Raw genomic sequence first — 10,296 nt, 5'->3', positions numbered from 1 at the left:
GAAGGTGTCAGTGGCCAAAGGCACCATGTGGAAAGATGAACCACCTTTGGCAGAAATTGTTGACGTGTCCTCAATTCTGCTCTATCTTCATGAAAGATCAAATAAAGGCTCTTGTGATACTGCATGGTTTGTACTGTTTTCCATGTGCTCCCAGATCTTTCAAGCAAGTAGCATGGTCAAGAAAGTTCTGTTTGAAAAGAAACAAACATTTACTGTCATTGTTATGCAAATAAACTTACATTAAAGCTAACAAGAAAGCCCACTCGTTCTGTCTTTAAACTGATAAAAGAAACCCCAATAATATGGGGCATGCAAAAATTGAGATAAAACTCAGTTTTGCTCCTCTCCACGGAAATCTTTAATAAAAGGCGAAATATTTGTTAGTTCTGAAGAGAAACCAGAGCATGACCAAGATTCCACCTGTCGCCTGAGTGCCATGCCAGCAGTTCTCATTCAGCTCAAAGTGAGCACCCAATTTGAATGAAAGAAAGCAGATTTCTCACCAGGCTTCCCCTTGCTATAAACATGGTTTGTACTCTTTTCCATGTGCTCCCAGATCTTTCAAACAATTAGTTCTGTTTGAAAAGAAACAAACATTTACTGTCATTTCTATGCAAATGAGCTTACATTAAAGAACACTCGTTCTATCTTTAAACCGATAAAATAAAACCCCAATAAGATGGGGCATGCAAAAATTGAGATAAAACTCAGTTTTGCTCCTCTCCACGGAAATCTTTAGTAAAAGGCGAAAGATTTGTTCGTTCTGAAGAGAAACCACAGCATGACCAAGATTCTACCTGTCGCCTGAGTGCCATGCCAGCAGTCCTCATTCAGCTCAAAGTGAGCACCCAATTTGAAAGAAAGAAAGCAGATTTCTCACCAGGCTTCCCCTTGCTATAAACATGGTTTGTACTCTTTTCCATGTGCTCCCAGATCTTTCAAGCAATTAGTATAGTCAAGAAAGTTCTGTTTGAAAAGAAACAAACATTTACTGTCATTTCTATGCAAATGAGCTTACATTAAAGCACACTCGTTCTATCTTTAAACTGATAAAAGAAACCCCAATAAGACGGGGCATGCAAAAATTGAGATAAAACTCAGTTTTGCTCCTCTCCACGGAAATCTTTAGTAAAAGGCGAAAGATTTGTTCGTTCTGAAGAGAAACCAGAGCATGACCAAGATTCCACCTGTTGCCTGAGTGCCATGCCAGCAGTCCTCATTCAGCTCAAAGTGAGCACCCAATTTGAAAGAAAGAAAGCAGATTTCTCTCCAGGCTTCCCCTTGCTATAAGCATGGTTTGTACTCTTTTCCATGTGCTCCCAGATCTTTCAAGCAATTAGTATGGTCAAGAAAGTTCTGCTTGAAAAGAAACAAACATTTATTGTCATTGTTATGCAAATAAACTTACATTAAAGCTAACAAGAAAGCACACTCGTTCTGTCTTTAATCCGATAAAAGAAACCCCAATAATATGGGGCATGCAAAAATTGAGATAAAACTCAGTTTTGCTCCTCTCCACGGAAATCTTTAGTAAAAGGCGAAAGATTTGTTCGTTCTGCAGAGAAACCAGAGCATGACCAAGATTCCACCTGTCGCCTGAGTGCCGTGCCAGCAGTCCTCATTCAGATCAAAGTGAGCGCCCAATTTGAAAGAAAGCAGATTTCTCACCTGTCTTCTCCTTGCTATAAGCATGGTTTGTACTGTATTCCATGTGCTCCCAGATCTTTCAAGCAAGTAGCATGGTCAAGAAAGTTCTGTTTGAAAAGAAACAAACATTTACTGTCATTTCTATGCAAATGAGCTTACATTAAAGCACACTCATTCTATCTTTAAACCGATAAAAGAAACCCCAAAAAGATGAGGCATGCAAAAATTGAGATAAAACTCGGTTTTGCTCCTCTCCACGGAAATCTTTAGTAAAAGGCGAAAGATTTGTTCGTTCTGAAGAGAAACCAGAGCATGACCAAGATTTTTATCTGAAAATATGTGTTCTCCCTGCAGTTGTTGTCCCCAGATGAGAGTTCCCTTGTGCTGCCTCAGTTGAATCTCCTTTACTTGACAGGGGGATGCTCGAGCAGCGACCCTCCCCAGCTCTAGCCCAACTCCTACTTACCTGCCAGGTGAGATACTATGATCATGAAGGTGCTTCTCCCAGGGCAAGGCTCACCCATTGCACTCTGGGTGTGCTGCTTCTGCGTTTTCCCCAAATGTGGGAAACTTGACTGCATAATTTGTGTTTCCCCTGGTCGGCTCTCGTATAATTCAGATCTCTTTGTCTCAGGTCTCTCTCCAGCCTAGTTTGCTGTCTGTTTCCACTTCTCTTTTCTTGAGCCGCTCCCTTCTATGCCCTTGCGCACTATCCTGACTTCTCCCGTCTGCTTACTTCGTGCCTTCCAACGCACAATGCAAACTACAGGTAGTGCTGCAGGGCCCACACCCTTTTACTTGCCTTACAGAGCGTCTCTGGAGCAGTTACAGTGCCCAGCTGCTGCAAGAAATCAGCTTGAATGCTTCAGGGGCTGGGGCATAGCCAACATGAGCCCCACACCGAAGGAGGGTGGAGGTGTGTAATGCGAACTAGGGGTCATCCAAGCGCCGCAAAAGGCCGCCATGCCCTGCACGCCCCTTGTCTCTTTTCATATGCAGACGAGGGTTGAAGCCAACTTTGACCCACTGTTTGGATGACATCACCATATGCAAATCCATCTACTGCAGGCCTTCCCCCAGGAATGCTTGCACTAGTTGTTGCATTTGGTTTGTTGTTTGGGGGTGCTTCAGTATTAGGCAGCCTTCTGCCCTCCCATGTTCATCTGAAAATATGTGTTCTCCCTGCAGTTGTTGTCCCCAGATGAGAGTTCCCTTGTGCTGCCTCAGTTGAATCTCCTTTACTTGACAGAGATGTGCCTGAGCAGCGGCCCTCCCCAGCCCTATCCCAAATCATACTTATTTTGCATAGGCGATACCATGGTCATGAAGATTGTTCTCCCAGGGTGAGGTTCATTCATTGCATTCTGGGTATGCTGACCCCTGTGATTTCCCCAAATGTGGGAAACTCGACTGCATTATTTGTGGTAGTGGGGGACTGTGTTTGTGCTTTCCTCTGGTCAGCTCTGGTAAAAATCAGATTTCTTTATATCAGATCTTCCTCTAGCCTTGTTCTTCTTTCGAGAGTTCCCTTGTGCTGCCTCAGTTGGATCTCTTTCACTTGAGAGGGGGGTGCCCGAGCAGCGACCCTCCCCAGCTCTAGCCCAACTCCTACTTACCTGCCAGGTGAGATACTATGATCATGAAGGTGCTTCTCCCAGGGCAAGGCTCACCCATTGCACTCTGGTTGTGCTGCCCCTGCGATTTCCCCAAATGTGGGAAACTTGACTGCATAATTTGTGTTTCCCTTGGTCATCTCTCGTATAATTCAGATCTCTTTGTCTCAGGTCTCTCTCCAGCCTAGTTTGCTGTCTGTTTCCACTTCTCTTTTCTTGAGCCGCTCCCTTCTATGCCCTTGCGCACTATCCTGACTTCTCCCGTCTGCTTACTTCGTGCCTTCCAACGCACAATGCAAACTACAGGTAGTGCTGCAGGGCCCACACCCTTTTACTTGCCTTACAGAGCAGCTCTGGAGCAGTTACAGTGCCCAGCTGCTGCAAGAAATCAGCTTGAATGCTTCAGGGGCTGGGGCATAGCCAACATGAGCCCCACACCGAAGGAGGGTGGAGGTGTGTAATGCGAACTAGGGGTCATCCAAGCGCCGCAAAAGGCCGCCATGCCCTGCACGCCCCTTTTCTCTTTTCATATGCAGACGAGGGTTGAAGCCAACTTTGACCCACTGCTTGGATGGCATCACCATATGCAAATCCATCTGCTGCAGGCCTTCCCCCAGGAATGCTTGCACTAGTTGTTGCATTTGGTTTGTTGTTTGGGGGTGCTTCAGTATTAGGCAGCCTTCTGCCCTCCCATGTTCATCTGAAAATATGTGTTCTCCCTGCAGTTGTTGTCCCCAGATGAGAGTTCCCTTGTGCTGCCTCAGTTGAATCTCCTTTACTTGAAAGAGATGTGCCTGAGCAGCGGCCCTCCCCAGCCCTATCCCAAATCATACTTATTTTGCATAGGAGAGACCATGGTCATGAAGATTATTCTCCCAGTGTGAGGTTCATTTATTGCATTCTGGGTATGCTGACCCCTGTGATTTCCCCAAATGTGGGAAACTCGACAGCATTATTTGTGGTAGTGGGGGACTGTGTTTGTGTTTTCCTCTGGTCAGCTCTGGTAAAAGTCAGATTTCTTTGTTTCAGATCTTCCTCTAGCCTTGTTCTTCTTTCGAGAATTCCCTTGTGCTGCCTCAGTTGGATCTCCTTCACTTGACAGGGGGGTACCCGAGCAGCGACCCTCCCCAGCTCTAGCCCAACTCCTACTTACCTGCCAGGTGAGATACTATGATCACGTAGGTGCTTCTCCCAGGGCAAGGCTCACCCATTGCACTCTGGGTGTGCTGCTCCTGCGATTTCCCCAAATGTGGGAAACTTGACTGCATAATTTGTGTTTCCCCTGGTCGGCTCTCGTATAATTCAGATCTCTTTGTCTCAGGTCTCTCTCCAGCCTAGTTTGCTGTCTGTTTCCACTTCTCTTTTCTTAAGTGCCTTCCAATGCACAATGCAAACTACAGGTAGTGCTGCAGGGCCCACACCCTTTTACTTGCCGTACAGAGCAGCTCTGGAGCTGTTACAGTGCCCAGCTGCTGCAAGAAATCAGCTTGAATGCTTCAGGGGCTGGGGCATAGCAAACATGAGCCCCACACCGAAGGAGGGTGGGGATGTTTAATGCGAACTAAGGGTCATCCAAGCGCCGCAAAAGGCCGCCATGCCCTGCATACCCCTTTTCTCTTTTCATATGCAGATGAGGGTTCCAGCCAACTTTGGCCCACTGCTTGGATGACATCACCGTATGCAAATCCGTCTTCTGCAGAACTTCCCCCAGGAATGCTTGTACTAGTTGTTGCATTTGGTTTGTTGTTTGGGGGTGCTTCAGTATTAGGCAGCCTTCTGCCCTCCCATGTTCATCTGAAAATATGTGTTCTCCCTGCAGTTGTTGTCCCCAGATGGGAGTTCCCTTGTGCTGCCTCAGTTGAATCTCCTTTACTTGACAGAGATGTGCCTGAGCAGCGGCCCTCCCCAGCCCTATCCCAAATCATACTTATTTTGCATAGGAGATACCATGGTCATGAAGATTGTTCTCCGAGGGTGAGGTTCATTCATTGCATTTTGGGTATGCTGACCCCTGTGATTTCCCCAAATGTGGGAAACTCGACTGCATTATTTGTGGTAGTGGGGGACTGTGTTTGTGCTTTCCTCTGGTCAGCTCTGGTAAAAATCAGATTTCTTTATATCAGATCTTCCTCTAGCCTTGTTCTTCTTTCGAGAGTTCCCTTGTGCTGCCTCAGTTGGATCTCTTTCACTTGAGAGGGGGGTGCCCGAGCAGCGACCCTCCCCAGCTCTAGCCCAACTCCTACTTACCTGCCAGGTGAGATACTATGATCATGAAGGTGCTTCTCCCAGGGTAAGGCTCACCCATTGCACTCTGGTTGTGCTGCCCCTGCGATTTCCCCAAATGTGGGAAACTTGACTGCATAATTTGTGTTTCCCTTGGTCATCTCTCGTATAATTCAGAACTCTTTGTCTCAGGTCTCTCTCCAGCCTAGTTTGCTGTCTGTTTCCACTTCTCTTTTCTTGAGCCCCTGCCTTCTATGCCCTTGTGCACTCTCCTGACTTCTCCTGTCTGCTTACTTTGTGCCTTCCAACGCACAATGCGAACTACAGGTAGTGCTGCAGGGCCCACACCCTTTTACTTGCCTTACAGAGCAGCTCTGGAGCTGTTACAGTGCCCAGCTGCTGCAAGAAATCAGCTTGAATACTTCAGGGGCTGGGGCATAGCCAACATGAGCCCCACACCGAAGGAGAATGGAGGTGTTTAATGCGAACTAGGGGTCATCCAAGCACCGCAAAAGGCCGCCATGCCCTGCATAACCCTTTTCTCTTTTCATATGCAGATGAGGGTTCCAGCCAACTTTGGCCCACTGCTTGGATGACATCACCGTATGCAAATCCGTCTTCTGCAGACCTTCTCCCAGGAATGCTTTTACTAGTTGTTGCATTTGGTTTGTTGTTTGGGGGTGCTTCAGTATTAGGCAGCCTTCTGCCCTCCCATGTTCATCTGAAAATATGTGTTCTCCCTGCAGTTGTTGTCCCCAGATGAGAGTTCCCTTGTGCTGCCTCAGTTGAATCTCCTTTACTTGACAGAGATGTGCCTGAGCAGCGGCCCTCCCCAGCCCTATCCCAAATCATACTTATTTTGCATAGGAGATACCATGGTCATGAAGATTGTTCTCCCAGGGTTAGGTTCATTCATTGCATTCTGGGTATGCTGACCCCTGTGATTTCCCCAAATGTGGGAAACTCAACTGCATTATTTGTGGTAGTGGGGGACTGTGTTTGTGCTTTCCTCTGGTCAGCTCTGGTAAAAGTCAGATTTCTTTGTCTCAGATCTTCCTCTAGCCTTGTTCTTCTTTCGAGAGTTCCCTTGTGCTGCCTCAGTTGGATCTCCTTCACTTGACAGGGGGGTGCCCGAGCAGCGACCCTCCCCAGCTCTAGCCCAACTCCTACTTACCTGCCAGGTGAGATACTATGATCATGTAGGTGCTTCTCCCAGGGCAAGGCTCACCCATTGCACTCTGGGTGTGCTGCCCCTGCGATTTCCCCAAATGTGGGAAACTTGACTGCATAATTTGTGTTTCCCCTGGTCGGCTCTCATATAATTCAGATCTCTTTGTCTCAGGTCTCTCTCCAGCCTAGTTTGCTGTCTGTTTCCACTTCTTTTTTCTTGAGCCCCTCCCTTCTATACCCTTGTGGACTCTAATGACTTCTCCTCCTGTCTGCTTACTTTGTGCCTTCCAACGCACAATGCAAACTACAGGTAGTGCTGCAGGGCCCACACCCTTTTACATGCCTTTCAGAGCAGCTCTGGAGCTGTTACAGTGCCCAGCTGCTGCAAGAAATCAGCTTGAATGCTTCAGGGGCTGGGGCATAGCCAACATGAGCCCCACACCGACGGAGGGTGGAGGTGTTTAATGCGAACTAAGGGTCATCCAAGCGCCGCAAAAGGCCACCATGCCCTGCATACCCCTTTTCTCTTTTCATATGCAGATGAGGGTTCCAGCCAACTTTGGCCCACTGCTTGGATGACATCACCGTATGCAAATCCGTCTTCTGCAGACCTTCCCCCAGGAATGCTTGTACTAGTTGTTGCATTTGGTTTGTTGTTTGGGGTGCTTCAGTATTAGGCAGCCTTCTGCTCTCCCATGGTTATCTGAAAATATGTGTTCTCCCTGCAGTTGTTGTCCCCAGATGAGAGTTCCCTTGTGCTGCCTCAGTTGAATCTCCTTTACTTGACAGAGATGTGCCTGAGCAGCGGCCCTCCCCAGCCCTATCCCAAATCATACTTATTTTGCATAGGAGATACCATGGTCATGAAGATTGTTCTCCCAGGGTGAGGTTCATTCATTGCATTCTGGGTATGCTGACCCCTGTGATTTCCCCAAATGTGGGAAACTCGACTGCATTATTTGTGGTAGTGGGGGACTGTGTTTGTGCTTTCCTCTGGTCAGCTCTGGTAAAAGTCAGATTTCTTTGTCTCAGATCTTCCTCTAGCCTTGTTCTTTTTTTGAGAGTTTCCTTGTGCTGCCTCAGTTGGATCTCCTTCACTTGACAGGGGGGTGCCCGAGCAGCGACCCTCCCCAGCTCAAGCCCAACTCCTACTTACCTGCCAGGTGAGATACTATGATCAGGAAGGTGCTTCTCCCAGGGCAAGGCTCACCCATTGCACTCTGGGTGTGCTGCTCCTACGATTTCCCCAAATGTGGGACACTTGATTGCATAATTTGTGTTTCCTCTGGTCGGCTACTCGTATAATTCAGATCTCTTTGTCTCAGGTCTCTCTTTAGCCTAGTTTGCTGTCTGTTTCCACTTCTCTTTTCTTGAGCCCCTGCCTTCTATGCCCTTGTGCACTCTCCTGACTTCTCCTGTCTGCTTACTTTGTGCCTTCCAACGCACAATGCAAACTACAGGTAGTGCTGCAGGGCCAACACCCTTTTACTTGCCTTACAGAGCAGCTCTGGAGCTGTTACAGTGCCCAGCTGCTGCAAGAAATCAGCTTGAATGCTTCAGGGGCTGGGGCATAGCCAACATGAGCCCCACACCGACGGAGGGTGGAGGTGTTTAATGCGAACTAAGGGTCATCCAAGCACCGCAAAAGGCCGCCATGCCCTGCATAACCCTTTTCTCTTTTCATATGCAGATGAGGGTTCCAGCCAACTTTGGCCCACTGCTTGGATGACATCACCGTATGCAAATCCGTCTTCTGCAGACCTTTTCCCAGGAATGCTTGTACTAGTTGTTGCATTTGTTTTGTTGTTTGGGTGTGCTTCAGTATTAGGCAGCCTTCTGCTCTCCCATTTTCATCTGAAAATATGTGTTCTCCCTGCAGTTGTTGTCCCCAGATGAGAGTTCCCTTGTGCTGCCTCAGTTGAATCTCCTTTACTTGACAGAGATGTGCCTGAGCAGCGGCCCTCCCCAGCCCTATCCCAAATCATACTTATTTTGCATAGGAGATACCATTATCATGAAGATTGTTCTCCCAGGGTGAGGTTCATTCATTGCATTCTGGGTATGCTGACCCCTGTGATTTCCACCAAATGTGGGAAACTCGACTGCATTATTTGTGGTAGTGGGGGACTGTGTTTGTGCTTTCCTCTGGTCAGCTCTGGTAAAAGTCAGATTTCTTTGTCTCAGATCTTCCTCTAGCCTTGTTCTTTTTTCGAGAGTTTCCTTGTGCTGCCTCAGTTGGATCTCCTTCACTTGGCAGGGGGGTGCCTGAACAGCGACCCTCCCCAGCTCTAGCCCAACTCCTACTTACCTGCCAGGTGAGATACTATGATCATGAAGGTGCTTCTCCCAGGGCAAGGCTCACCCATTGTACTCTGGGTGTGCTGCTCCTGCGATTTCCCCAAATGTGGGAAACTTGACTGCATAATTTGTGTTTCCCCTGGTCGGCTCTCGTATAATTCAGATCTCTTTGTCTCAGGTCTCTCTCCAGCCTAGTTTGCTGTCTGTTTCCACTTCTCTTTTCTTCAGCCGCTCCCTTCTATACCCTTGTGCACTATCCTGACTTCTCCTCCCGTCTGCTTACTTTGTGCCTTCCAATGCACAATGCAAACTACAGGTAGTGCTGCAGGGCCCACACCCTTTTACTTGCCTTACAGAGCAGCTCTGGAGCTGTTACAGTGCCCAGCTGCTGCAAGAAATCAGCTTGAATGCTTCAGGGGCTGGGGCATAGCCAACATGAGCCCCACACCGAAGGAGGGTGGAGGTGTTTAATGCAAACTAGGGGTCAGACAAGCGCCGCAAAAGGCCACCATGCCCTGCACGCCCCTTTTCTGTTTTCATATGCAGACGAGGGTTGAAGCCAACTTTGACCCACTGCTTGGATGACATCACCATATGCAAATCCATCTGCGGCAGGCCTTCCCCCAGGAATGCTTGCACTAGTTGTTGCATTTGGTTTGTTGTTTGGGGGTGCTTCAGTATTAGGCAGCCTTCTGCCCTCCCATGTTCATCTGAAAATATGTGTTCTCCCTGCAGTTGTTGTCCCCAGATGAGAGTTCCCTTGTGCTGCCTCAGTTGAATCTCCTTAACTTGACAGAGATGTGCCTGAGCAGCGGCCCTCCCCAGCTCTATCCCAAATCATACTTATTTTGCATAGGAGATACCATGGTCATGAAGATTATTCTCCCAGGGTGAGGTTCATTCATTGCATTCTGGGTATGCTGACCCCTGTGATTTCCCCAAATGTGGGAAACTTGACTGCTTTATTTGTGGTAGTGGGGGACTGTGTTTGTGTTTTCCTCTGGTCAGCTCTGGTAAAAGTCAGATTTCTTTGTTTCAGATCTTCCTCTAGCCTTGTTCTTCTTTCGAGAGTTCCCTTGTGCTGCCTCAGTTGGATCTCCTTCACTTGACAGGGGGGTGCCCGAGCAGAGACCCTCCCCAGCTCTAGCCCAACTCCTACTTACCTGCCAGGTGAGATACTATGATCATGAAGGTACTTCTCCCAGGGCAAGGCTCACCCATTGCACTCTGGGTGTGCTGCCCCTGCGATTTCCCCAAATGTGGGAAACTTGACTGCATAATTTGTGTTTCCCCTGGTCGGCTCTCGTATAATTCAGATCTCTTTGTCTCAGGTCTCTCTCCAGCC

The 10,296-nt window shown here is 48.1% G+C and overlaps 18 non-coding genes and 2 pseudogenes across 18 annotated transcripts; 15 read left to right on the top strand and 5 right to left on the bottom strand.

Moving 5' to 3' along the window:
- Nucleotides 1-290: 290 nt before the first annotated feature.
- LOC134988094 (U5 spliceosomal RNA) lies at nucleotides 291-406 on the bottom strand. Its single transcript, XR_010193622.1, has one exon. It is a non-coding gene; the product is annotated as a U5 spliceosomal RNA (small nuclear RNA).
- Nucleotides 407-667: 261 nt separating this feature from the next.
- LOC134988081 (U5 spliceosomal RNA) lies at nucleotides 668-783 on the bottom strand. The gene has a single exon (XR_010193609.1). It is a non-coding gene; the product is annotated as a U5 spliceosomal RNA (small nuclear RNA).
- A 274-nt stretch (nucleotides 784-1,057) lies between these two features.
- LOC134988072 (U5 spliceosomal RNA) lies at nucleotides 1,058-1,173 on the bottom strand. The gene has a single exon (XR_010193600.1). It is a non-coding gene; the product is annotated as a U5 spliceosomal RNA (small nuclear RNA).
- Nucleotides 1,174-1,459: 286 nt separating this feature from the next.
- LOC134988078 (U5 spliceosomal RNA) lies at nucleotides 1,460-1,575 on the bottom strand. The gene has a single exon (XR_010193607.1). It is a non-coding gene; the product is annotated as a U5 spliceosomal RNA (small nuclear RNA).
- A 270-nt stretch (nucleotides 1,576-1,845) lies between these two features.
- LOC134988075 (U5 spliceosomal RNA) lies at nucleotides 1,846-1,961 on the bottom strand. The gene has a single exon (XR_010193604.1). It is a non-coding gene; the product is annotated as a U5 spliceosomal RNA (small nuclear RNA).
- A 144-nt stretch (nucleotides 1,962-2,105) lies between these two features.
- LOC134988058 (U1 spliceosomal RNA) lies at nucleotides 2,106-2,268 on the top strand. The gene has a single exon (XR_010193590.1). It is a non-coding gene; the product is annotated as a U1 spliceosomal RNA (small nuclear RNA).
- A 671-nt stretch (nucleotides 2,269-2,939) lies between these two features.
- On the top strand, nucleotides 2,940-3,103 carry LOC134988111 (U1 spliceosomal RNA). Its single transcript, XR_010193638.1, has one exon. It is a non-coding gene; the product is annotated as a U1 spliceosomal RNA (small nuclear RNA).
- Nucleotides 3,104-3,255: 152 nt separating this feature from the next.
- On the top strand, nucleotides 3,256-3,418 carry LOC134988044 (U1 spliceosomal RNA). The gene has a single exon (XR_010193577.1). It is a non-coding gene; the product is annotated as a U1 spliceosomal RNA (small nuclear RNA).
- A 671-nt stretch (nucleotides 3,419-4,089) lies between these two features.
- LOC134987995 (U1 spliceosomal RNA) lies at nucleotides 4,090-4,253 on the top strand. Its single transcript, XR_010193535.1, has one exon. It is a non-coding gene; the product is annotated as a U1 spliceosomal RNA (small nuclear RNA).
- A 152-nt stretch (nucleotides 4,254-4,405) lies between these two features.
- Nucleotides 4,406-4,568, top strand: LOC134988039 (U1 spliceosomal RNA). The gene has a single exon (XR_010193573.1). It is a non-coding gene; the product is annotated as a U1 spliceosomal RNA (small nuclear RNA).
- Nucleotides 4,569-5,183: 615 nt separating this feature from the next.
- On the top strand, nucleotides 5,184-5,347 carry LOC134988049 (U1 spliceosomal RNA). The gene has a single exon (XR_010193582.1). It is a non-coding gene; the product is annotated as a U1 spliceosomal RNA (small nuclear RNA).
- Nucleotides 5,348-5,499: 152 nt separating this feature from the next.
- LOC134988043 (U1 spliceosomal RNA) lies at nucleotides 5,500-5,635 on the top strand (annotated as a pseudogene).
- A 698-nt stretch (nucleotides 5,636-6,333) lies between these two features.
- LOC134988002 (U1 spliceosomal RNA) lies at nucleotides 6,334-6,497 on the top strand. The gene has a single exon (XR_010193541.1). It is a non-coding gene; the product is annotated as a U1 spliceosomal RNA (small nuclear RNA).
- Nucleotides 6,498-6,649: 152 nt separating this feature from the next.
- On the top strand, nucleotides 6,650-6,791 carry LOC134988045 (U1 spliceosomal RNA; annotated as a pseudogene).
- Nucleotides 6,792-7,485: 694 nt separating this feature from the next.
- Nucleotides 7,486-7,649, top strand: LOC134987978 (U1 spliceosomal RNA). Its single transcript, XR_010193518.1, has one exon. It is a non-coding gene; the product is annotated as a U1 spliceosomal RNA (small nuclear RNA).
- Nucleotides 7,650-7,801: 152 nt separating this feature from the next.
- LOC134988030 (U1 spliceosomal RNA) lies at nucleotides 7,802-7,965 on the top strand. Its single transcript, XR_010193565.1, has one exon. It is a non-coding gene; the product is annotated as a U1 spliceosomal RNA (small nuclear RNA).
- A 671-nt stretch (nucleotides 7,966-8,636) lies between these two features.
- On the top strand, nucleotides 8,637-8,801 carry LOC134988131 (U1 spliceosomal RNA). The gene has a single exon (XR_010193658.1). It is a non-coding gene; the product is annotated as a U1 spliceosomal RNA (small nuclear RNA).
- A 152-nt stretch (nucleotides 8,802-8,953) lies between these two features.
- LOC134988027 (U1 spliceosomal RNA) lies at nucleotides 8,954-9,116 on the top strand. The gene has a single exon (XR_010193562.1). It is a non-coding gene; the product is annotated as a U1 spliceosomal RNA (small nuclear RNA).
- A 674-nt stretch (nucleotides 9,117-9,790) lies between these two features.
- Nucleotides 9,791-9,954, top strand: LOC134987979 (U1 spliceosomal RNA). Its single transcript, XR_010193519.1, has one exon. It is a non-coding gene; the product is annotated as a U1 spliceosomal RNA (small nuclear RNA).
- A 152-nt stretch (nucleotides 9,955-10,106) lies between these two features.
- LOC134987997 (U1 spliceosomal RNA) lies at nucleotides 10,107-10,269 on the top strand. The gene has a single exon (XR_010193537.1). It is a non-coding gene; the product is annotated as a U1 spliceosomal RNA (small nuclear RNA).
- Nucleotides 10,270-10,296: the final 27 nt, after the last annotated feature.

This window comes from Pseudophryne corroboree, unplaced genomic scaffold (genome assembly GCF_028390025.1).
Source record: "Pseudophryne corroboree isolate aPseCor3 unplaced genomic scaffold, aPseCor3.hap2 scaffold_1023, whole genome shotgun sequence".
Taxonomy (NCBI): Eukaryota; Metazoa; Chordata; class Amphibia; order Anura; family Myobatrachidae; genus Pseudophryne; species Pseudophryne corroboree.
This window is presented reverse-complemented; position numbering and strand designations above follow the sequence as displayed.